At 49.7% G+C, this 25,780-nt stretch overlaps 1 protein-coding gene across 2 annotated transcripts in view; it reads right to left on the bottom strand.

Moving 5' to 3' along the window:
• Positions 1 to 25,780, bottom strand: part of ARMC2 (armadillo repeat containing 2) — a 948,787-nt gene that overhangs the window by 718,156 nt on the left and 204,851 nt on the right. The window lies entirely within an intron of this gene.

A 25,780-nucleotide genomic window follows, 5' to 3' on the forward strand; every position in this document is an offset into this window, starting at 1 on the left:
CGGGACAAGGAGTAGGACCTTGGATGAAACATGAGGTGCATGTGCTAAAATCCTTAACAAATCACATATACCCATAACAAATAATCACATATAGCTGTGACAAGGCCTAGTAAGATCGTTATTTTGTCCTCCCTTGTTTCCCCCTCCTTGTCTTGTTGCGCCTAGAAACACTTGTGTACAGGCGAGTTATAAATGCCACATCACATCATATGGCACCACTGACCTTTTCCAGGACGACAGAGGATTTTTTTTATTTGTTCAGACCAACCACAACAGTCTTGGAATGTCAACCCTAAGTAGTCATAATACTTAACCTGCACTAACACCTAACCGTTTGCTTCTAATTTTAATTGATGAGATTTTGGTTAAGCTCCTTGCACTTTTTTTTCCCAATTAGATTTTATTGAATTTGTTTTACAACAAAGTTTGGGACAACAACATGAACAAAGTTAGAGAGAAATGCATTAATGTAATCATTACAGATGTGGCATCTCGTTTCAGTACATTATAAAGTGACTTGCAAGAGTTCATTACAGGAGTAGTGCGATAGGGTTACTTTTTTTTGCAAGATGTGCTCTCTGTATCTGTACTGTTCATCACAACCAAAACCTTAATAGCATGATTCCCTTTTCCTTCCCCTTCCCCTACTCCCACATCAGAGAACACTACTGAAAAATGTGGGCTCTTTATCAAGCGCCGTTTGTCTTGTTGGACGGTTTTGCCTATTTGCGGGCTGAGCTGCGCGGTATAGGAAACTTTTCTGCCACTGATCTTTTCTATTTAGCCCTGGTTCCTGACATCTGTAATGCTTTTTGGGTTCTGTTGGGTGATGGGTCACCTTGACTTGGGTATAGGGTTTGAGTGTTTATGTACTTCTATGCTCCGCATAATGTTCAATGAAGGGCAGCCAGGTTGTCTCTTTGTGTGAGTGTGTTTCCAAAAATGTGGCTGTGATGCTCTACATTTGGTATATCTCATGTGCTTTGGCTAGCCACTCTTTTTTCGAGGTTAGTGTGCTGCATGCCCATCGGATCGTCAGGCAGACTCTCGCTGCCAAGAACAGGTTCCTGGACATGTGTATTCCTCCCCCATCTCCGTTTCCACCCCGAACAGTAATAGCATTGGGGATAGGTTTCTGTGTATCCCATCGATGGCCTGTACCCACCCTAGGACTTATTCCCACAGTATGTTTGGACTTCTGACAGCTCCACCACTGGTGCCAGTAGTCACTAACTTCAGGACATCCTCTCCAACAATGTGGCGCTACCCCTTGGTACATTTTAGCTAGATTTAGTGGGGTCAGGTGCCATCGTAACATTAGTCTCTCATTGTGCATCTTGTATTGCATCGAAATTGAGGAAGACCAGACTGCTCTATATATTGCCGCCCAAGCTTCCTTGTTTTCGTGCAAGCTCAGTTCTGTGTCCCATTTACCTTGTGTGCTAGGTGTAGGGAGGTGACCTCTGCGAGGAATACAATAGTGAAATTAGGGATTGTATTCCCCCTTTGGGGGTTTGGCTTTCGTTGAGGACTTTTGTTAACAAGTTTAGCGGTCTATTGAGAGTGTAGGGCCAGCGTGCATCCTGCAGCACGCTTCTGAGCTGCAGGTAGCACAGTGGGGGGATGGTAGTGTCCTGTAGTGCTGTTTCAAGTTCCTGCTTTGTCATGAAGGAGCCCTCCTTCCACCTATGTCCTGGCTTCCTTCGTACTGGGTTGAAAGCTACTTGGAGCCACCAGCAAATCTCTTATCGGGGGTGCCCATATGCAGCTTAGTGGAGATGGCTGGGTCGTGACCCCCGCATCTTTAGGGATGGGTGCCAAATGGACCACAGCGCTTTAAGCACAGGGTGTTCACGAATTATGCGCGGCATGGAGCTAGCAGGGACCCAAAGCTATTCACCCAGAGTTACCAGGGTGAATAAATCATTTTTGAGGCCCACCCACGTTTTTTCTGTATTTACCCTTAAGTGGTCCACCAGCAGTTGGGATGCCTTATAATATTCGCACAGGTCTGGGAAATTCATACCCGCCCTTGTCCCTGGGCGTCACAAGGGTCATGTACGAGATTCTTGGCTTCTGATGCGCCCACAAGTACTTGAGCAGGGATCGCTTGACCTCTGTATGGAACGATTCTGGATAACTACCGGGAGTGATTGATAGACGAACAGTAGTATTGGGAGTACATTCATTTTTATTGATGTAAAGCACGCTGCCCAGGACAGTGTCATTTTAGCCCACCTCTGCAGTTCTGCTTTGATTGTGTCCCATAGGGGAGTGAAATCCGCACTTAACAGATTTGCTAGATCTTTGGTAATTCATATCCCCTGTTTGTAGCTGGAATCCCCCTTCTGCCGTCAAGTGACTTGGGAGGGTAGTGGGCTGCTTTAAGGGGAGGGCTACTGTCTTGCTTAGGTTAATGCAGAATCCTGATAGTGTCCCGTATTCCACGAGAGTCGCTATGAGGGCAGGGACTCATTCCTTTGGGTGGGTCAAATATGCAAGAATATCGTCATCAAATAGTGCAAGATTGGATTCCTGTCGTTAACTAATCAACCCCCGTATCTGAGCGTTAGCCCATATAGTTTGTGTGAGTGGCTCCAGGGCAAACAGGAAGGGGTGACAGAGGGCAGCCCTGACGCGTGCCGCACGTTAAGGAAAAGGGTTCTGAAGCATTGCCATTTACCACCACCTTGGCCGTAGCTTCTCGATATAGTGCCTGTGCGCTCCTGTCCATTGTTGTCGCAGCCCCGCCCTGCCCATCACTGCTCGGAGAAAGGGCCATTCCTCCCTGTCAAATGCTTTCTCCGCATATTTTGACAATAGGGTGGGGCATTCATCTTGGCAGTTTATGGAAGCGATCAGGTCTAGGGTTTTGAGTACAATGTTGGCTCCCTGCCTACCCCTTAGTAACCACCTTGGTCTGTGTGAACTAGCCGGGGGAGGATTTGGCGAGCCGTCATGCCATGATGCTGGCGTAAATCTTGGCATCTACATTTATTAGCGATATCAGGCGGTATGATGCACAGCCCTGCTTGTCTCTACTCTCTTTTGGAATGACCACAATTCTGGACTCTGAACAAGGCCGGTGCTTGACCAGACTCCAAGATCTCGTTGAAGAGTTTTACTAAAAATTGTGTTAGGGAGCTACTGTGGGCTTTATAGAAGGCCGGGTTGAATCTTGCCCTGGCGCCAAACCTGCTTTAAGGTTGGATATGACGCTTTGGATTTCCTCAATTTTTATGGGGGAGTTTAGCACTGTTAAGGTCTAGTCAGGCAATTGGGCTCGAGGGCTGCCTTCCGTGGTGTACAGTGTGTCATGAAATTGGGCAGAGAGTTTTGTTATCTCCCCCACGTTTTTTGCCTTTCAGTTTGTGGACTGCTCTATGTGCTCTCCTGGCTCATAGCCACGCGGCCAGCATGGTGTGGGCCTTGTCGCCCTTCTCGTAAAATCTTTTCTTTAAGTACCTAAGTTGAATTAGCGCTTTGCTGTGCCATATTTGGCTCAGTTCCTTGCGGAGCGTTCCAAGCTTTGCTAGGGTTTCTTGCCTCCAAGTTCTCTGGGTCTGGAGGACGGTTTCCTCCTTTCTGATTTCCCTTTTTATTTCGTTCTTTCTCTCTCAACAGCCTGGTTCTGTTTCTGAATGCTCCCTCAGAGATCAGGACACCCCGTAGCGTGGCTTTGGCCACTTACTATACTGCGTTTAATGCTAGCTCCCTGTGTCATTGCTTGAGAAGTAGCCGTTTATTACCCCGACCAGAGTGTCCGTAAATATTGGGTCTTTATAGAGCATGTCGTTACAGATCCATCTGCAATCTGTTTGCGAGGGGTCCCAGATTCTAACAGACACATTTCATGGTCTGACCAGCCTGTTATCTCGATGGAGGCCAGTTGTATTGTGTATGCATTTGCCGCTTCTATGAGTAAGTAATCAATTTGTGTGTACGTGAGATGTGGGGGAGAGTAGTACGTGAACGTGAATGCTCTTTTCCGTGGGTGCACCTCTCTCTACTCCATGTATCTACCAGGTAGTTGGTCTTTAGGAGATCAGGGAATTGTTTGCTGGCTGGATTGTGGAAGCGGCGGGGTCGCCTTTTGTCTCATGGAATCCCAATCCATGGCCGGGTTTGATATCACATTAAAATCCCCCCCACATATCAATGTTCCGGTCTTCCAGTTGTTTAAAGAAGGCAGAGAGGTCTTTGCCGAAGGCTAGCTGCTTCTGATTTGGTGCATAGGCTGCACACAGGGTGATTCTGCATGTCCTCACCTTCCCATTAATTGTTATATATCTCCCCTTGTCTCTGTGGGCCTGCATGATCTGTAGATCTAGTGATTTCCTATAGACAATGGCCACCTTTTTGTGCTCTTCTGATGCCCACAGCGCCCCCCCCCATGCCCCTTCCCCCCACCTTGAATTCTTTCCCTCTTGCAAATTTGGTTTCTTGGACAAACAACACATCTAATTTGGAAAGTTTAAATTCTCTCGCCAACATGGAGCGATTTTGTGGGGAATTCAGACCTTTAACATTAAGTGACCTGAACCTAATCCAGTTAGCTTGCCCCATGATCTCGTGTCAGATGTCTTCCTATTACCTTTGACCATAAGACTGTCAGCCTGTTGTTTCTCCTAGATGATCAACTTATTCCATGTGGAGAGTGCTTGGCCTGCCTACGTTTTAGCAGTTTCATAGCTGCAATTGAACCCCTTTCCCTTGTCCGATTTGAGTTCCCCACTTCCCCCTCTCCCTGTCCCTCTGAAGAGTGTGTAGAGGAGGAGCTAAAAGCCTCTACTGGAAGTCCCACCCCTAAATTGCCTATATGTTGGGAACCGGAAATAGCAACAAAAGGCGACACCTGTAATGATGCCTATAACACGAGCAGCTTTCGAAGCAAACTATCCATTAAGGAAACCCGTCTTTATGTATCCACGAAAAGCTGACAGCCTCTTGGGAAAGATCCCTGAAGAGCATGTGAAAACGGATGAAAGAAGAGACTGGTGACGTCACATGAAGAAAGTGACATACCTCAGAAGACACAACAAGGGAGAAGATGGATAGACCAAATAGAATCTGATAAACAAAGTGAGAATCAAGTAAACTTTACTATGCGGAATGAAGATCGCACCTGTGAAGAGCACGGAAGAAAATGGACACCCATTTTATAATTGTACAGATGCAGTAACGCAAGTAGACGAAGTAATCATAAGGCTGGCTATGCAGTGATGCGCCAAGGGGGGGGGTGTGGGGTGTGTGTGTGTGTGTGTGTGTGTGTATATATGTGTGTATATATATATATACACATTTCAGCAAGCTGGACCCCAAGAATAAGAGGGCTGAAAACTGATGTAGCAGAATAAGCCCAGCTGAAGATGGAAGAAGAATCAAGGTCTGCATGGCAGAGTGTCAAGTGTTAAGGCAGCCAAGAAACTAATTAATTATCATGAAAAGATACAACGAACGAGAAGGCGAGAGCCGAGCTCCTGTTAAGGTGCGGCCGAAGGACAGTGAGTCCCAAGTCTTATTCATTTCATACCATTAAATACAATGAAGGAGCTCAAACTGTGGTCTCTAGTCACATGGTCAGATGAAAATAGACTTTGGGCAAGCTACACCGAGACCAGAAGATAAAGTCATGCAAGCACTCCCTTTTATTCCCAGGAGAAGTGATACTTGCAAGGCCCAGTTCAAAAGACTATTTTCATGGCAGACAACTTGAGTGATGATGGATGATGGGCTAATTGGGTGGGGAGACATGACCAGGCCAAAGCCACCAGCACCTGGGGTACCAGCTTGCATGCTGCCAACGAGAGCAATATTCCAGAAGGGTACAAGCGTGGCAAACTAATTATAAGGGGCATAGGCTTCCATTCCGGTCCACTGGAGGTGAAATGAGTCGCCCAGAGAGCCGGGGCCCTGACCCTGTCAGGATGCAAACTGGGGACACTTCTTGTTGTGCCAGGTGGCAAAGAGATCCACCTGGGGGTGACCCCACCTGTTGAAAAGCTCCTGAATAACAAGGTTGTTTAGCTGCCAACCTGCCCGCTTTCAAGTTGTATTCCCCCGGGAGGTCGACTGCCATGAGGTAAATGTCATTTTCAAGGGCCCAATCCCACATGCTGATCGCCAGTCTGCACAGAGGAGGGGATCTGGTGCCTCCCTGCTTGTTGACATAGTACATGCTGGTCGAGTTGTCTGTCTGGATGAGGACAACCTTGCCCTTGAGAAGTGGTTGGAACGCCCTGAGCGCCAGCCAGCCAGATGGCGTTCAGCTCTAGCCAATTGATGTGGTATTTCTGCTCCTGTTGAGTCCAGGTGCCGTGGACCAAGAGATTGTCCAGGGTGGCTACCCAGCCCTCGAGCGAGGAATCCGTGGTGATGGTGGCCTGCGGAATGGGCGGCCAGAATGGGTTGCCCGTCTGCAGGTTGCAGTTCCTGGACCACCAAGTCAGGTCCGAGTGGAGAGATGGAGGAACATTGATCATCTCTGATTGAGAGCCCTGCTCCTGGTTCCATGAGGCCGCGAAGTGCAGCTGAATCCTCGTCATCCTTAGTCTCGTGTGCAGAACAGCTAATAAGACCACTGCCAGAAGACCCAGGAGATGTTGGTACCACCATGCAGAGGTCACTTCTCTGCTGAGGAAGTGGGCGGAGGCCCTCTTGATGGCAGAGATTGTGTCCTCGAACGGAAATACCTTCTCGGAGCACGTGTCCCAGATGAGGCCCAAGAATGTCAGAATCTGCATATGCTGCAGCTATGACTTCTTGTGATTGAGCGAGTAGCCCAGACTGTGCGGTGTGTTCATAGGGGCATGAGAATAGTGATTAATTACTTCTGGAGATGTAGCCCTGATGAGCCAGTCGTCGAGGTATGGGTAGATGTGGAGGCCCTGCGCTCTGAGAAGGGCCGCCACCGCATTCATGAGTCTGGTAAAGACCATGGGGGCGAGTTGAGACGAAAAGGAAGTACCTTGTATTGAAAATGGTTGCCCATGATCCTGAACTGTTGGAAAGAACGATGAGGCTGCCATATCGGCATGTGCAGGTACACGTCCTTCAGATCCAGGGAGCATATCCAGTCTCCCTTGTCCAATGTCTCCGCTATGCTGTCACAACCTGTGGGAGGGGAGGAGGGAGGAGAGGCTGGGATAGGAAGGCGGTACCCCGTGGATACTACAGATAGGATCCAGGGATCCGCGAAATTTTGGCGCCAGAAAGGTGCATGGAGAGCAAGCCTGCCCCCCCCCCCCTGGAGACACGTGGACCTGAAGGGGCGTATCATGCTTTCTTTCCCTCAGAGGCTGCCGCTGAGGAGGGGGACTGGAAAAAGCCCCTACTCTCCCTCCTCCCCCCTTTTTGTTGCTTGTGCCGGTTCTGAGACGGCGAGCGGTCCGGCTGCCTGGCTCTGCATTCCTGGACGCTGCGGAACCCTCCGTATGTAAAACCCCTTTCTGAGCGCTGCTGATATTGGGTGTATGATTTGGGCGTGGTCTTAGCTGTTTGTGAGCTGTTTTCTTCTTGTCCAGCTCTTCATCTATAGAGGAGTGGAAGAGATCCCCCCCTCTCGAACGGTAGATCTAGTATGCTCTCCTGGACATCCGGGTTGAACTTTGTTGCCTGGAGCCAGGTTGTTCTTCTCATGTCCGTTGCAATACAGATGGTGCGGCCCGAGGTATATATATGGGCCACTGTGGATTCCATGAGGTCATGCGCCACCAGTTTGGCTTCGGCAAGCCCGCCTTAAAACATGATTGCCTCTGGGTAGGGAGTTCCGGGAGGAAGTCCGCAATTTCCCGCCATAATCTTTGGTTGTCAGCAGCCAGCATGGCATCAGTGTTGGCCGGACATATATGTAAAGAGGCATTGAAATAGAGTTTCTTACCATACGCCTCCAAGATCTTCTCCTCCTTGCCTAGCAGCCCTGCAGAGGAGGAGGCTGAGGCTTGGAGTATAGTGATGCCGCAGCGATCACCGAGGAGTGTGGTTGAGGATGGGCCGAAAGCAAGAGTGTATCCCCCTCTATCTGCCTGTACTTGGTGTCCAGGCGTTGACTGACCGGCTGGGCTGAGTGGGGTTTGAGCCAGCCCTTCTTAGCCAGGGAGACTACATAGGTCTGCATAGGAATCCCCGATTTGGCAGAGGGGCATTGAGTGAGGACAGCCAGAACCCCCTCAGCTGGCTGCTCGACCTCGAGTTAGGGTAGGCCCAGGTACTCCGGCGGACCAGCAAGACATTCATGGAAGGCCCTGGATGAGTATGGTGTGTCCGGATCCTCCTCCTCACCGTATCCTGTGGCTCTGGAGCATCCAGTGGAGGAGGAGTAGTAGTAGTAGTAGTAGTAGTAGGCTGGGGTCCAGGGACCACGGCAGGAGGCTGAGGAGGTTGCAGAGTTGGCTGTGGAGCCGTAGGAGGCGGCTGCACCGGGGCCTGTAGGCCCGATGGAGGCGTCTGTGGTGCCGCTAGAATGGTGAGAATTACTTCCCTGATGGCGTCCTTGAGGATAACTCCCATCGAGGTGACTTCATGAGGATGAGGAACCTCTCAAAGAAAACCTCCTTGCTGACTGAAGTGGTGGCAGGCGGTGCTGACGGGGTAGCGGGAGGCTGCTGAGGCCGCTGCATACCCTGGCAATATGGACGCAAAGGAAAGCTGCCCTGCGCGTAAGAGGGGTAGGCTGTAGGACACGTATCTGTTTGAAGCAAATCTCATCTTGACACGCATTCTTCGCTGAATTTGTGGAATGGCGTCGGACGGGTGCCTCTTTCAGGCACGGTGGCCATTTTGTCAGGCTGACTGCCACGTGCCTGCAACGTGCTGCTCGGACCACTGGGCCCAGCCTCCTCCAGGACTCTTGTTTGTGGATAACAAGGCCTACCCTGCTCCTCGGGCTTAGGCCCGGTAGGTGTGACACCCTCGACCCGGGGGTCGGTTGAGCTTCGTTTAGGCGCACCCTCAGACATATTGCCGGTATTAGGGCATGGCCCCTCGGCCATGGTGCCGGTACAAGGGCGGAGCCCCCTGGGTAGAGACCCGGTACAAGAACCTTCTGGTCCCTCAACACGGTCACCGGGAGGATCGAAGGATCCCTCGGCCCGGGGGCAGGTAGCTGCAGCAGCCTTGGTGAAAGCGCTGGTAGAAGGACCTGATCGGTCCCTCCCACACGGGAGAGTCCCTGGGAAGGAGTCTCCCTTGCCGGGTGCAATAGAGAATATCAGCTCTACCTTGGGCCTGGCTCGATGTTTCACGAAGTTCTTGAGGTCCTCTGGAGGCGACTTCTGGAAAAGCTGCCTCTACCTGGCTAGTCTGTACTTCAGCGCTTTCGAGGACAGCGAGCCACACGCTGAACAAGCTTGCCAACCGTGGTCTGGGCCAAGGCAACGTAGGCAGAGGGTCTGAAGTTGGGAATAGCCTGTTGCAGGCTGGACACCTGCTGAACCCTGTGGAAGTCGTTATGCGCCAGGGAGGAGCGTGATGCCTGAGGACCGAGTACCTGAATGACAAAAAGACAAAAAAGAAGACAAGAGAAGAAATATCCGCGTGTGGAATTACATGGCCGAAGCCAAATCCAGGAGCGCTGGTGAATTTGGCCCGTTCCCGTCGATGCACCTCTAAATTTAAAGGGCAAGAAGGTTTTTTTCTGGTGAAAATGGTTGCGTCTCCCCGCACTTGGAAGGGACGCCCATACAGTATGGAGGAAAGGGGACAAGACGTAAGAGTACTGATTTTATTTCACGCGGGAACCAAGCCGCGGACGAAGGAGCCATAAGGGTTGCTACTTCTTCAGACATATCGAGTTTTGATACTCCTCATATAAGAAAGGGAGAAAATTTTGCTGTGATAATGCAGGAAGGTTTTAATCATTTGCCGTAAACACAGTTAATGGAAATTCAAGGCACTGCACCGCAGGATGAGCAAGAGTTGTGGAAACGCAGGGGGTGTTCCTTATCCTCCTCTGAAGCATTATGGCGGCAAGATAGCACTGGGAAGCCAGTAATGCCAGTAGCATTATTAAAATGCAGCGCTTAAACAGCTGCACTACCCTGCGCATGTAACTAGGGAAAGCCTTGCAGCAACTGTTGCGGAGGATTGGCTTGTGCCAAATTTGTTAGAACACGTTGCATTTTATGTAGTAAATTGCATCGTTTGTCAAATGTTTACTGCTGGGCACACATTGTGAACAATCGGAGGAGTGATTCCTCGACCGAAAGGTCCCTTTCAGCATTTATATATCGATAACATTGATATGCTGCAAGTATGTAGTGGATACAGGTACATGATAGTGGTGGCGTGTCCCCTTTCAAGATGGATTGAAGCAGGTCCATGTACACACCCTGATGGCACTTGCGCAGCAAAGTTTTTAGTACGAGAAGTATTTTTAAGATGGGGAGTATGTGAGGTGTTGAGATCCGACAATGGCCCACATTTTGTTAATGAATTATTTGAACAGATTAGCTTGTTATTGAACATAAAACACAAGTTTTCTTCTGCTTATCACCTGCAAGCAAACGGAATATGTGAGAGATTCAAAGGTCTTCTCAAAGAGAGAATCGGTAAATTGAAATTGTCACTAAAGAAGGGATGGCTCTATTGCCTGCCCTTAGCATTATATGCATTAAGGAATCAGCCTGGGTCGAACCACCACCTCACACCCCATGAACTAGTAACAGGAGGTGAATGAGAACGCCTCTAACTCCTCCATCGAGGATGCTGGTGAGACCGGAACACCCCCACCCGATTTGGAAGCAAGTCAACATGAAGTAGCTCAGCACGTGCAGACTCGATCGATGACAAGGAAGAAGGACGCTGAAACTACTGGTTGAATAAATGCAAGTGCGCATTTGGACTGTGGTTCCCATGGTTTCACTCTTTATAGATATTATAGTAGAGGTGCAAAAGCAATCGGTCTTGAGCCACAGGAATAATTTGAAAATGAACGTTAGAAAGTTGTTGATATATCATGATTATGCCCAAACAACAACATCTGGTTAAAAATTGGAAGAGGGAGCAGTATCCTGACTCATTCCTTACTTCATTTCTCTTTGGACACCCAAATGGTCCTATCTGATATCGACTTTCACCGGCTGTTGCTTACTGTTTTTTTTTTTTTTTTTATTCTTCGGGCATATCCTGCAGTTGTGGGAAGAAGTACTGACATTTGTGTTTTCTTGCACGATCCTAAAAATGGTCCAGTTATAAGGAGATTGCTCTCAGCCATCATTGAGCAAATTTTGCAGCTACCTGAACATTTAACGAATCTGCCCGATTAAAAAGGTGTCTTCCTTCCTTAATAAATAGTACACAGGCATAATGTGGAATCCTGAAAGTGATACAGTGGAGGGAAACGAGCGAGCTCGGCGACTTATGGGAAATCGGCACTGGTGGGTACTAATGTATTGATGCCCGATATATGTCTGCACAGAATCTATTATTGTTTTCCTGTTTCTGCTAATGCATATTGCTTATCTTGCTGGTCCAAATAAGGCAGCAGTCCCCCCTGCTCCTGCCCACACCAGTGAACCTTACAGACATATCAGGCCAAGACCAAATCTGCTTATCGCTACACCAATGACACGTGCAAAGTCACTCATTTCTCTGACAAGTGGTCCTATGATTCCCCCTGAAGGAAAGCCGTTCTTGATTTACTTCATGATCATTGGGTGCACACTCACTATACTGGAAAGAGACCTAGGAGAAGTGCAAGAGAAGATGATTATGAGTTGAATAATTATCTAGACAGTACAGCACACTTGGGGAATAACATGTGTTATCAACACATGAAAGAAGTAGGAAAAAGAGGAGATCTGCTATGTTTGTGCTCTCCTACCCTATGCATTGGAGAATTCTAAGATATTCACAACAATAGAAATAGATGTCCAGACAGCACATTGCCTGACGCACCTTGCACTCTGCCAGACGAGAGGTCAATTCCAGGGTCGAACAGCATCCTTGGTATTGGTAACAGAATGGTCAGCACCAGAAGAAGATTATGTTCAAGATTTGAAAGCAAGAGCAAGACCACACACCAAAGATCATGTGATAAGATATGAACAACCTGGAATGAAAATAGCAGGATTCAGATGGGAGATACATAAAAAGCTCAATTGCCAATGGAAGACTGATGAAGAAATACAAAGATGCAAGGAGAGAGGTCAGATGTAGATCTGGGGAACAGTACTTTCACCAGATGAATGGGAAGAGGGCATAGTCCGTATGCACAGCAGTGGCATTAACAGGACATAACAAACCAGTTATTGATCGTGTAGAGAAGGGATGCAAACCTCTCTGGACGAAACTTGCCAAGCTGCTGACGTGGGTTGAAGATAAAGGAGGCCAAGGTCAGATAGTGCCTCTAGCAAGCGCAGAGCTATGTTTCAGAAACAATGGCACAAGAAAAGTTGGAGAAAACCAACAACGTGGACGAATCTTTGATGTACCAGGAATGAAGGATGGGGCAGTAGTGATAATGAACCACTACTGGACTTGTGGATCCAGAGCTTACATTAAGCTACCCAGGGACTGGGGAGGACTGTGTTCCATAGTGATTAATTATGTTTCAGCATTAGTGACTCCGAAAAGTGACTTGCACATTGCAGAGTTTCCAAAGGCTGATGCTCATTTAAGAAAGAAGAGATCAGGGGTGGCGCTGTGGAGCAGCCCAAGATGGCTGCCTAGCTTCAGCTCCATGCGGCCTCGGCGTTCATCTGCTCACATCTGCGGTCCCCGACATTGTGAAGGACAATCGGCTGGCCGTGCTGCTTTCACCACTGCACTGGACATTTTGTGCAATTTTGGACTTGATCAGTCTTCCCGGGACCCGGCTGGCACCTTTGTTGGAGTTGGTCCTTGCATTCCACCCGGCCCCGGCGGTTGCCTAACATCCGGACCTTCCGCCTGGCCTGCCTAACTCCCGGATCCCCCCCTTGGCCCTGGGGCGGCGGCCTCCTGTTTCCCACCGCTCTGAGGAGTTGTTACGGCTGCCTGAAAGTCCCGCTGCGGACGCCACCACACTGTGAATGCTACCTGCTGCGTCAGCGATCTTCGCGTCCTCCCCCGGTGGCGACAACACGGAGGATTTATTCACCCCGCGGCCGCGGCGGACCAGGTGAGCGGGGGATGGAGCGTGTGGGTGGCGAGGCCTCCCCGCTGTGGGCGACTTTGCAGGCCCCTGCTGGGCACCAGAACTGCCATAAGGAAGTGTCCCTTACCGTACTGTTTGCAGCCTGCCTGCCTATCCAACAAACCATTCGCTGCCCCCCCCAGCTGCTATGGCGTGCCTTGCATTGCACACTCCAACGTAACCGCGCTGCTGCCGGCCCTGGGGGGCCTGAGCGGGCCGCTGACACTGGGGCATCGAATTGACATCCCTAAACCAGGCCGCGCCCTGGGATTGCTTCATTTCCACGCATCCTTCCTGTGAGCCTGCGCTACGCCTGGACTTCTCCCACCTGAGGGTGCCGACGAGCCCACTTTCCCGCTGGCATTGTCGCCGCCCCCGCAAGGGCCCCCCTGAGACAGATCCCGCTGGCCCCCCCGTGCAACCTGAACACATGTGGAAGCCGCGAACACCAGCCATCACAGCTTTGCTGCTCCACCTGTAACTCTCTGCTATCTGCGGTGGCCCCCCAGCCGCCTCGTGGCGCCTGTCAGCACAAAAGACACTACGGTTGCTCCCGTCGGCCCCTGCCTTCCCCAGTTCTTCATCCTACTCATAAGCGGGCCCTCTCTGCACGCGGGTCCACTAAAGTGACAATGCCTAGCAGACACAAGGCGGGGGCCCAAGGGGGCACGATGGACAAGTACGCTAAAGCGGTCCCTCGAGATGAGCCAGCCTGCACATCATCGCCTCAGGACGAGCCAGACTTGACCCTGCACCAAGTGGTCGGAGCACCTGACCTCACCCTACTAATGGAATCTATGGCTGAAAACTTCACCTCCTTCCATGAAAAACTAGACGACATCAACGCTAATGTCGCCTCGCTAAAGACCCGAGTGGACCAGGCGGGATCGAGGATCACCGAGGGTGAAAATAGAATCTCGGTAAACGAAGATGGTATTCACGTGCTCCAAGACACTGTGGCCTCCCTAACGCGTGACATGAAAAGTGTCAAGGCGAAAGGTGACGATTTGGAATCACGCTCTCGTAGGAACAACCTGCGCATCATCGGGGTCTGCGAGAATGCCCTCAAGGGGCGGATGGAAGACGCAGTGGAGAAACTAGTCAAAGACCTGCTGGATGACCCTGCCCTCTCACCATATTTCACAGCAGAGCGGGCTCACCGGGCCCTATCGCCGCGCCCCAGACCCAGCGACATCCCCAGACCCATTATCGCCAAGATACTCCACTACCGCGACAGAGATCTCCTCCTCCGCCTGTCGCGGGAAAAGGGAGTCCTGCGATTTGAGGCTCACACCATCAGAATCTTCCCGAACTTCTCGCTGGCGGTGCAGCAGGAGAGGCGCCAATTCTTAGGCGTCAAGAAGCTGCTCAGGGAGCACAGCGTCCCCTACATCATCCTGTTCCTGGCAAGGCTAAAGATCACTCACAATGGCAAGATCTTCTTCACTGTCCCAGACGAAGCGGTCAAGTTCATTGAGTTACATATACCTCTTCCTGGACCGCGAGGCGACCATGCGCCATAGACTGCACAGCCCACGATGTTATAAAGTGTCCACAGATCTTTGCCTTATGATGTGTTGACGGCAACCTCACCGTGTCCACTCAGCAACTGCGGCCTCTTATCATATGTATGCGGGCCACAGGCTAGCTCCTAAACTGTTTACTTTGCCTTCCCCCCCACTTGGTTCTCGGAGCTATCCCTGTGTCCTACTCTCTCCTGCGATGTCAACCAACCAGAGGGCACTCTCTGGTCTCAGGGGCTGTCTGTGATGCCTGTTTACCACAGCAACACATTCGGGACAGCATATGCTGCCCCGCACCAAGTTCCAGATGCGGGCCACACGGCACCAGCGCCCCCCGTTGCAGTTGCAATGTTTGCTTTTAATTTTATTTTGTTCCTTTTAATGACTGGCCCCTGTTGGGCTGGGATGTGGCCCTATCCACGTTGAATCTGGTCCTCTGACCTTTGGTTTCCGGTTGGAGCAGGCCCAAAGGGCGACATGTGTGTTCTGGGGTGGGAGGTCTGCACTGCATGTTGGGGTTGGGCAGTGAGGGTGGGGGGTGGCGAAGTTGGGGTTGGGTTAACAGTTAAAAACATGGCTGACAGATACAGGACTTCGACTCAACACTACTGTGCACACGGCAAATGCAAAAGGTGGAATGCTAATGAATACTACCACTGGGATGTTCGATAATGTGACACTATGGCTCTGAACATTGTAACATGGAATATCTGTGGTCTGAGTAATTTCACTAAGGCCCGCAGGATAACTGCCTATGCCCAGCGGCATGGCACCAAAATCCTCTTTCTCCAAGAAACCCATGCCCTTGGGCGCCTAGCAACATGCCTCGCCCCCACGTGGGGCAACAAAAGATACTATACGAAGTACTCCACCCAATCCAGGGGGGTCCTAACTTTAATCCATAAGTCAGTCCAGTTTTCCCTGCGTTCCAGCCACATTGACCCTGAGGGCAGATACGTGATCCTCCATTGCTCACTCGCTAATATGGAATGCCTCCTAGTGAACACATATGCCCCTAACTTTGACGCCCCTGAGTTCTTTGATGCCATCACCACCACACTTCTGAAATATATTGGTATTCCCATCATATGGGGCGGGGACATGAATCTAATCCTAGATAAAGACCTGGATAGGTCCGGGACGGCCCGCAGAGCCCCATCACGCGCGGCGCATAGGTTACACGCCCACATGGACACACTTGATCTCAGGGATGTATGGAGAGCTCTCAACCCACAGGCTAGAGAGTACACATTCTACTCATCGGTACACGATAGCTTCTCCAGGATCGACCTTTTCCTCACATCGAGTTGCATGATGGGCAGGGTCACAGAGACCAAGATATTACCGCGCACATTATCGGACCATTCACCGGTAACACTTCGTATAACACTGGGACACGACCAGCCCCCTCGCTCCTCTTAGAGATTTAAGTCGGAGGCCCTCCTAGACATAGGGCCTGATCATGACTTTGGCGCTAACCCTTAAATCCAGCGGTAGCGCTAATACCGCCGGATTTAAGGGTCCACCAAATCAGGACTTCAGCGGATTTAGCCCCAGCTCTCAGCTGGGGTGAAATCTGCCGAAAATTCATGCTCATACCGCCGGTGGGAAATCCGCCGGCGGTATTAGCGCAAAATTTCCCCATTGGGCCCAATGGGGAATGGGTCATTCCCGAATGGGCTCAATGGGGAATGGGGAATTACTTTACCGCCGAACTCGTGTTCCGGCGCTATTAGCGCCGGGGAGTTCGGCAGTAGGGCTATTACCGCCGGCGGTAATACCGCTGGCGGTACGCCCAAGTCGTGATCAAGCCCACAGTCTTCAAAGCTGATATCCTAGCTGATATCAACACCTTCTTTGAGTGCAATAACAGGCATGACACCTCTGATGGAGTACGCTGGGAGGCATTCAAGGTCTTCATCAGAGGGATGTGCATCTCTAGGGAGGCTTGGGTCCTCAAAGCCATAAAAAATAGCTTGCAGCAGTCAGAAGCGAAATTAAAAGAGCTTGAGAGGGTATATGCCTCCGCCCCTTCCCCGACCATACTGGCACAGATCAGAGCGGAATTAGAAACATTTGAGTCTCATGCTCTAAGAGAAGTTCGGTACTTCGCCCGTCCCGTAGCGGCCAGGAAGTATGGTGAGGGGGATAGGCCGGGTAGGACACTGTCCAGACTGGTCCGCACTGAGGGGAGCAGGAACCGCATTGATTGCGTCAAAGACACAGGAGGCACCCTGTGCTGGTCCGACCATGATATCCTTGGGACATTCACCGCGTTCTACACGACCCTGTATGGCCCCCAGCAAGACAGTCTGCAAGACACTGACACCCTGCTAGATCAAATCCCCATGACCCTCCTCTCCCGCGCGACCAGCGACCTACTTGAAGCTCCTATCACCCTCGATGAGATAACCACGGTCATCTGAAACTGCCCTAGGGGCAAAGCACCAGGCCCGAACAGCCTAACCTCAGAGTTTTATCTGGAACATGTAGCCATTCTGGCACCCTGACTCCTGGAGGTGTGGAACGAACCCTTAGAGTTAAACATCCTACCCCAATCCATGCGTGAGGCGCTTATAACTGTACTACCCAAGCCGGGTAAACCGTTGGACGAATGTGGCTCCTATAGACCCCTTTCCCTGATTAACACTGACACAAAAATATTTGCCAAGATTATTGCCAATAGGTTTCTCCCCATTATGCCCCACTTAGTTCATCCCGACCAGAGTGGCTTTGTACCCGGCAGATCCACCGCCCTCAATATCCGTCGTCTGTTCAATGTTTTGGCTAGAATTGACCCCAACGTACATGCCATGGCGGTCACCCTTGATGCCCAGAAGGCGTTTGATACGGTGTCATGGCAATATATGTGGGCGGTGCACCACAAAATGGGAATTGGTCCCACGCATGAGATCGTACATCAAACTTCTCTACACAAGCCCCACAGCCAGAGTCTTAGTCAACTCCAGGGCCTCGGCCCCTTTCGCTCTCCACAGGGGTACCCACCAGGGCTGCCAGTTCTCTCCGATACTCTTTGCGCTCGCTATAGAACCCATGGCTGACAACGTTAGGGACAAACCCACACATAAAGGTATATGTCTTCGTGATACACCTGAGATCATTTCTCTATATGCCGACGACGTGCTTCTATATATTAGAGACCCAGCTGCCCACCTGGACTCGATATTGAGAGACATAACCAAAATTGGCACTTTCTCTGGCTTCACCATAAACTACACCAAATCTGAAATCTTCCCGCTCACCCCGTCCACTACACAACCGCCCTGCGAATTCCCCCTCCGATGGTCACCGAGGGGCATCAGATACTTTGGAGTGCAGGTGTCCCTCACTAAAGCTTCACTGTTGGCTGACAACTACATGGCTGCAGCGCAGCTTGATGAGGCTCAAAAGTTGAAATGGCGCAGTCTTCCACTCTCTCTGTCGGGTAGACTATCTCTAATCAAAATGATAATGGTCCCTAAATTTCTCTACATCTTCACTAATGTGCCGATCTGGCCCGGAAAGCGATATTTCAGGAACCTGCACACTGCATGTGCCCAATTTTTATGGCACTCGGGTGCGGTTCGTAAGAAATGGCAGCACATGACTCTTCCCTATGGTAACGGGGGTTTCACCCCCCCCCCCCGACTTCGCTAAATACTGGACAGCCGCGCAGGCCCAACACGCCACATACTGGTACACGTTCTCCGACCCCCCCCGCATGTGAAGCTCGAGAAACTAGCAAGCGAGAGTGTCGGCACCCTCTCCCTCACTCTCCATCATACATTTCACGCCGACGCCCCGGCAGACCCTGTAGCGGCCACTATCAGGGCCTGGAAATATATCCTGCAGACACAACTCGGCTACCACCCATACTACAAATGGCTGCCCATCTGGCATTTCCCAGGCCTCAGCCCTACACATGATAAACTATTAATGAAACACTGGCACGACTTGGGCTACCGGGCCCTGACCGACTTTTACCCCGATGGGAAGTTTATCACTCCACAGACGTGGCGCCCCGGACACCTGGGTACTGCGTTGGAACTACTACAATACTATAGGTTGAGGGCGGTGTTCCGCGCCTGGTGGCCCTCATACCCCGATGAACCCCCAGACTCACCCGAGATTCACTACATATCCAACTCGGCTGGCGCTAGGGGGATAGTGTCCTCGCTGTACAAATTGCTGATGGCCGACCCCACGGACGTACCACTCAAGGCACGGGATACGTGGAGTGAGGAGCTGGGCCTCCCCATCACTGACGCAGTGTGGGAAAAAATGTGCATACACACCCGAACCACCTCTCCGAATGCCAGACATAGGTGCATACAATACAAGCTCCTGAATAGATTATACTACACGCCGCAAAGACTGGATAGGTTTGCACACATCCAGGCTCGCACCTGCCCTAAATGTAAGTCTCCTGCTGCAGATCACACTCATATGTTCTGGTCCTGTGATGCGCTGGGCACATACTGGAAAGCCATAATTGATGCTCTCTCAGATATTACAGCGTCCCATATCCCTCCAGAACCCCTAGCTATACTGTTCGGCCTGTGGGATAGCCCTGAATTGAGGAAGATGTAGGTTTCTGAATGTTGCCACCATACTAGCCAAAAAATGCATATTACAATGTTGGAAGTGCCGATCCCCCCCTTCGTTTGAGATGTGGTTGGGGGCCCTCACCTGGACTCAAGCGTGCGAGGAGGACTATATCAATACCCCCCCGCTGACCTCTCGACCCAAGAATGTATGGACGGAATTTTGCACCTATCTGAATAACAAAGATGACTTAGAACTATTATCCTCCCCCCCTCCTGGTGAAGTAAACTAACCCATTGTTGCGCCACATGAATTCGAATTATGGTTCTATCTGTCCTTTGCTGGCATTTCCCATGTATTGCATTACCATTTATGTATCTGATACCCTTGTTATACTGTACATTGTGTTGATTGTCTGTTCTCTCACCATGCCAATAAAGAACAGTTTAAAAAAAAAGAAAGAAGAGATCACTGGAGAGTCTCAGAAGAACAAAGAGGGAAAACTATTTCTCAGCTATATTCATAGAAGCTTTTGAAACCATTCCATATTAACACCGATTGTTCAACCAGACTTAAGCAATATTCACAACAATCTTCATGCCCAGGATCCAGGTGATGATGAATGCCAAATGGTTACAGATAACCAGATGGGAGCTCCTGCAGACAATCAAAACTACCATAAAGGTATTCAATGCTATCAAAGAAGAGCTGAGAGCCATAAGACAGATGACACTACAGAATAGATTTGTGCTGGACATGATTACAGCCATGGATGGAGGTGTTTGTGTCAAAATCGGGGAATCCTGTTGCACTTTCATACCTGCTCACGATGGAGAATGGGACCCTGACAGAGGCCATAACGTTGTTGACAACCTGGCATTCCAAGATGGAAGATGAAGTAGAAGATATTGCAGATTACAGCTGGTTTGCATCAATCTTCTTCATGGGTCCCACAATAGATACCAAATATCTTCAAGTTCCTTGGAGCATTACTGCAGATGATTATGCGAGATCAAGATAATTATCACACAATGCAATAAGACAGCAAAGAAAGCAGTGGGAATGAAGATCATGATTGATGTTGAATTTGGATTTGAACCCAAAGAGCTGACTTATGAAGAAATCAGAGACTGTATAAAAGCTAGCATTCATGCACCTGAGGAAAGTTCCTGTATCCAAGAGACCACAAGAAGTATGTGGGAAGATGGATCTGCTGCAGCCCGAGTGGACGATGCAGCCTTATGACCCGAGTATTGATGACCATGTAAAATCAGCAGGATCTTTCAAAGGTGTGATGAATATATGGACTCCTAAGAAGCACTTCTTCAAGAGAGGATGTCTAGGTGCGGAGACTGGTGAGAGAGTGGTCGATGAATCAACCAGAGGGGGGATTGTAGAGGAGGAGCTAAAAGCCTCTACTGGAAGTCCCGCCCCTAAATTGCCTATATGTTGGGAACCCGGGAAATAGCGACAAAGTCGACACCTGTAATAATGCCTATAACACGAGCAGCCTTCGAAGCAAAGTATCCATTAAGGAAACCATTCTTTATGTATCCACGAAAAGCTGACCGCTTCTTGGGAAAGATCCCTGAAGAGCACGTGAAAACGGATGAAAGAAGAGACTGGTGACGTCACATGAAGAAAGTGACACACCTCAGAAGAGACAATAATGGAGAGGATGGATGGACCATATAGAATCTGATAAACAAAGTGAGATTGGAGTAAACTTTCATATGCAGAATGAAGATCGCACATGTAAAGAGCACAGAAGAACATTACAACCATTTTAAAATTGTACAGATGCAGTAACGTAAGTAGACGAGGTAATCATAAGGCTGGCAATGTAGTGAATAGATTGCGTCGATGCACCAAGGTATATATATGTATAGGAATCTGGAAGCTCCACATAATATTTGAACAAACTGGACCCCATGAATAGGAGGGCTGAAAAGCGTGGCATAGCAGAATAAGCCCAGCTGAAGATGTAACGAGAATCAAGGAGGTCTGCATGGCACAGTGTCAAGTGTTAAGGCAGCCAAGAAACTAATTATCATGAAAAAAGATACAATGAACGAGAAGGCGAGAGCTGAGCTCCTGTTAAGGTGCAGCGGAAGGACAGTGAGTGCTAAGTCTTATTAATTTAATACCATTAAATACAACGAAGGAGCTCAAAACGTGGTCTCTAGTCACATGGTAGGGTGAAAATATACTTTGGGCAAGCTACACCGAGACCAGAAGATAAAGTCATGCTCGCACTCCCTTTTATTCCCAAGAGAAGTGATACTTGCAAGGCCAAGTTCAAAAGACTATTCTCATGGCAGACAGCTTGAGTGATGATGGATGATCTTAAATTTCAATCTTAATGATCTTAAATTGACACTGTGCCTGTGCTCTGAGGCTTCATTGTTCATTACTGTGAGGTCGCCGGAAAGCTGATTTTTTTCGAGGGCTTGTATGCAGTCCTCGACTTTCCTCATCCTGGACTGCAGGTCTGTAACCTTTTTGGTCAGGGTGGATTTGATAGATCGGATCTCCCCCAGTAGGAGCCGAATGTCCCCTTTGGTTGAGCTGTCATGGTGTGACCCGGGGATGTCCAGCTGATCGTCCATCCTGCTTGTTTCAGTATCTGCTGGTACGTAGCTAAAGGTGTGCAGCCTGGTCCTGGTGCGCCAATCCAGGGTGTGATGGTTGGTTTGCATGTGCCTCTGGCTGCGCCGGCTTGGAGTATCACGTGTGCTATCTCACTGAGCGGGAGCCACAGTGTTCTCCTTTATAAACACTTTCCCAGTTATGACTGTCCCACGGCTGCTGCTCACCCGTTGTTGCTTTGGGCTGGGGCGTTTTGTGCTTGATTTTGTGGGTTCACCCTCTTTCCCGGTTGCCCCTGTGTTACTGAGACAATTTATATTTGGGGCCTTTAGCTTAGCTTTGCTTCCACGTTTTTATGCCTGCAGGCGCCGGCCGACGCTATTACACATTCATAGGACCGTGGCTCATCAGCTATGAACCACGGTAGTGTTGGGTGCGCTTTGCTTCATCCACGCTCCCCCGGGCTCCTGGTTCCTTGCTTATCTCCTCTCCCTCGCTGAGTGGTGGAGGGGGCAGATTCCCTTCTGCTATTCCGCCAAGCTTTGGTCTTGGGTGTGCCTCGCTTTGTCCGTGCTCCCCTGGGCTGCTGATATACCTATATTTCCCTCACCCTCTGCTCTTTGCTGGGCAGGGGAGGGTTCCTTCTGTTGGCTCAATAGCACGTTGGGGACGGTGTGTGTTTCGCGCTGGTCTGGATGTCTGGCCGGCGGGAATCCCTCGGATCGGCTATGGAGGCAAGGCAGACAGTACTGCTGGTGCTCCTTACTGCTTGCTTCCCCAGCCGGATGGGGGCTTCTCTGAGTGCTTGCCAACGTTCCAGGACCTGTTGTCAGCCGGGGGGTGGCATCCACCTGGTCACTGCTCTGATGCACCCGCCATGTTTTTTTCTCTCGACTCCGGGTGGAAGCTGCACTTATGTCCGGGCAGTGTTCGGGCCGATGGAGGGCTCCAATGCTTCCGAAACTTGGCCCACCTGATCATGGGGGGGGTCCGGTCTTAGGTTCTGAGACTGGTTAGTTCCTTTGTTTTGTTGCTGCAATCTGTTAAGCTGCCATATTGTCTGCGCCCACTGGTGGTCTTCCTTACACTTTTTAAAAAAAAAATAGAGATTGATTTATTTTAGGCCTTGGGGAGTTGTAGATACGAGGACGGTGTTGTCTGCATAAAACAGGGATGGGTATCTCTCTTGGACAATTTCGGGACAGTCCTGGCAATCTCCAAGTAAACCTTCTATAATGTCTTGGACATAGAGATTGAATAAGAAGGGGGCTAAGACATATCCTTGTCTGACCCCTCTCTCTACAGCAAATGGGCGGGTTAGCTCACCGCCCGCCCCAAATCAAACGCTAGCCCCATTTTCAGAATAGAGATGGTGAATTATACGAATCAGATTAGGGGGGCTTTACGTGCAGTAAGGCTTTGCCCCAAGGTTGTTCTACAAACTGAGTCGGATGCCGTCCTTAGATCTAAAAAGGCCACATATAAATTCATCTTTTTTTAAAACAGTATATTTCTGCACCAATAAAAAAAACATACAACATTGGTTGATTGTGTCTCGATTCTCTCTTAACCCTGCCTGTAAATCATGGATTATGTTTCCCCTATTCGCCCAGTCTTGAAGATGTTTTAGAATAACTTTACCAAATAGTTTCCCTATACTATCCAGGAGTGGAATCGGACGGTAATTGCTGGGCAATCTCGACCGCCTTTCTTATAAATTGGTAGGATGACAGCTTTCTGCCAAGACAGGGGCATAAAATTTTGATGTAGTATGGCGTTGAAAACTTTGGATAAGACTAGTGCCCAAATCACTACCTCCTCCTTTAACAAATCTATTGGGATTAGAGTGGGGCCTGCAGCCTTTCCACCCTTCAGGGAATTCATGGCTATCACTACCTGCTCAACCGAAATCGACAGCGGTCCAGTGTCGGGGGGGAAAATGCTGGATTTACAGGTCAGAACATGGGGTGAGGTTCTGGTATTAATTTGAAAAGTGCAACCACCATTCATTTTCACGAACGCAACAATGCAGTCCCGGTTGACTACTTGGAGCTCTATCGGACACCAGTTTCCAAAAATATACATAGGGCCTCATTGCAGGTCCGGTGGTAACTGTGTCGGTGATACCGGCCGGTTGCCGCCGAACCCATAAAGATTTACCGGCGCCTGACTTGCCAGTAACACCGGGGGATTCCAACCCCGGCTGCCAGGAAGTCAGGCACCAGTAAAATGTTGTTCCCCATTCCCATAGAGTCCTAACGGACTCTATGGGAGCGGGGACCACGGAAGCACCAGCACCGTTAATAACAGTGCCAGTGCTTCCATGAAACAATGCGGGCGGGTGCCGTTCCCCCCCTGCAAGTCAGACCTGTCCGGTGGGACGGCACCCGCCCAGCAGACTTGTACTATGCCGGTGCGGAAACAACGCTGTCGGTAAACTTACTGGCACCGTTGTTTCCGGACCGGCAAGGTTGTAATGAGGGCCATAGTCCCTAGCTTTAAGAGCAGTCAACAAGGCGGACCATTTCCCCCGAGCGTACTCTTTTTCTTAATGCCGAGCAATCTTTTATAATTTGCACGAAGTATCCGAAGTTGTGGCCGGTCAATTCCCAGCACAGATTTTTAACATTCAATGATTTTGGCACTACGACAAGCCTGATCATACCAACCTGGCCTGGGTATAATAGATTTTTTGATTATATTAAGAGGGGCTTAGACAAATGGAACTAACTTGGTGACTAGTTTCTCATTCACCAAGAATGTGTGATTCAGTGGTATCCATATTACAGATCACTTGGAGATTATTGAATACTGTAGTGTAAAGATTGGATTTCAAATCCGGGGGAGTTAGACCATTTTACGGGCCTCTGGCTTGGCCACAAACCTCCACCAACTGAATTTGTCTGCATGCGAGGGTTACCTGACCACTTACGATCTCCAGCAAATATCATAATAAGCAGGAAATAGTCACTTTCAGTTCTGTCATCCACTACAAAATCAATCACTCAGTCCCAATTAGGTCCTGAGATAAAGATGTAGTCGATGAGAGAACTCCCGTTGTGGCCCCTGAACCAGGGGAGTTGCTAGGTTTGGAAAAGACTCGGGCTACGCGGATGTTGGTATTGTTGGGACTAGGGGCTAGCTAGTCTTTTGGCTGTAGCTCCTGAGATTCTATCCAGGGCTACAACCAAAAGATCAGGGGCTATAGCCCCCTTAGCCCCCTCCATAGCAACGCCCCTGCCCTGAACGTCGTCTTTGCGGTTCTATTATAGATGTTATATAATCATAGCGCTTCCCTTTCACCAAGCCAAATAACTAATGCTTGGACATCTGGGAGCCAGATAGACTCTGTTCGATCTTCCACGCGAATGACATATCAACCCATATCAAGAGGCCACCACAAGAGCGCCCCTAGGACATTTGACTGCAGGAATCGCGAACGTCTGGTACCCCTGTAGTAATGGTGGGTTGACTGCCCATGTCTCCTGCAGGATTATTATGTCGAAATTGCGTACATAAGCACACCAATCGGGTGTGTATAACAGTCTGTTTACTCCCGCAATATTCCATGACAATAGTTTAATTGCGCCCAGGGATTACGTGATATTATCTTCTGTGCAATTCAGTCAATCCACGTCACCAAGGGCCACAGATCCCATAACCCTGTTCTTACGAGAGGGACCCTTCAACGATGCCATACTCAGTGGGGTAGAAGAAAAAGGTACTTGCTGTTGGTTACAAATCTGGAGAGCAGGGGCAATCAATGGGCCGAAAAAAGAATTGGTAGACTAGTCAAATCATAACTGTCAGTCGAGTAGGTCGTGCGGTCGATACCAAAGAGACCCTCGACCAGCAACCATGAGGAAACAAAAACCTGCATATAATCAAATTTAATACCAGGGCATGGACTTGTAAAGCAATGTGTGATATCATCCCTAATGATGGATAGGCAACCTTTTGTATAACGGAACCAATGGGTGCACTTATTCTTTAGCGATTCAGAATCTTC

The sequence above is a fragment of the Ambystoma mexicanum genome, chromosome 4p (assembly GCF_040938575.1).
Source record: "Ambystoma mexicanum isolate Mex_15411 chromosome 4p, UKY_AmexF1_1, whole genome shotgun sequence".
Classification (NCBI taxonomy): Eukaryota; Metazoa; Chordata; class Amphibia; order Caudata; family Ambystomatidae; genus Ambystoma; species Ambystoma mexicanum.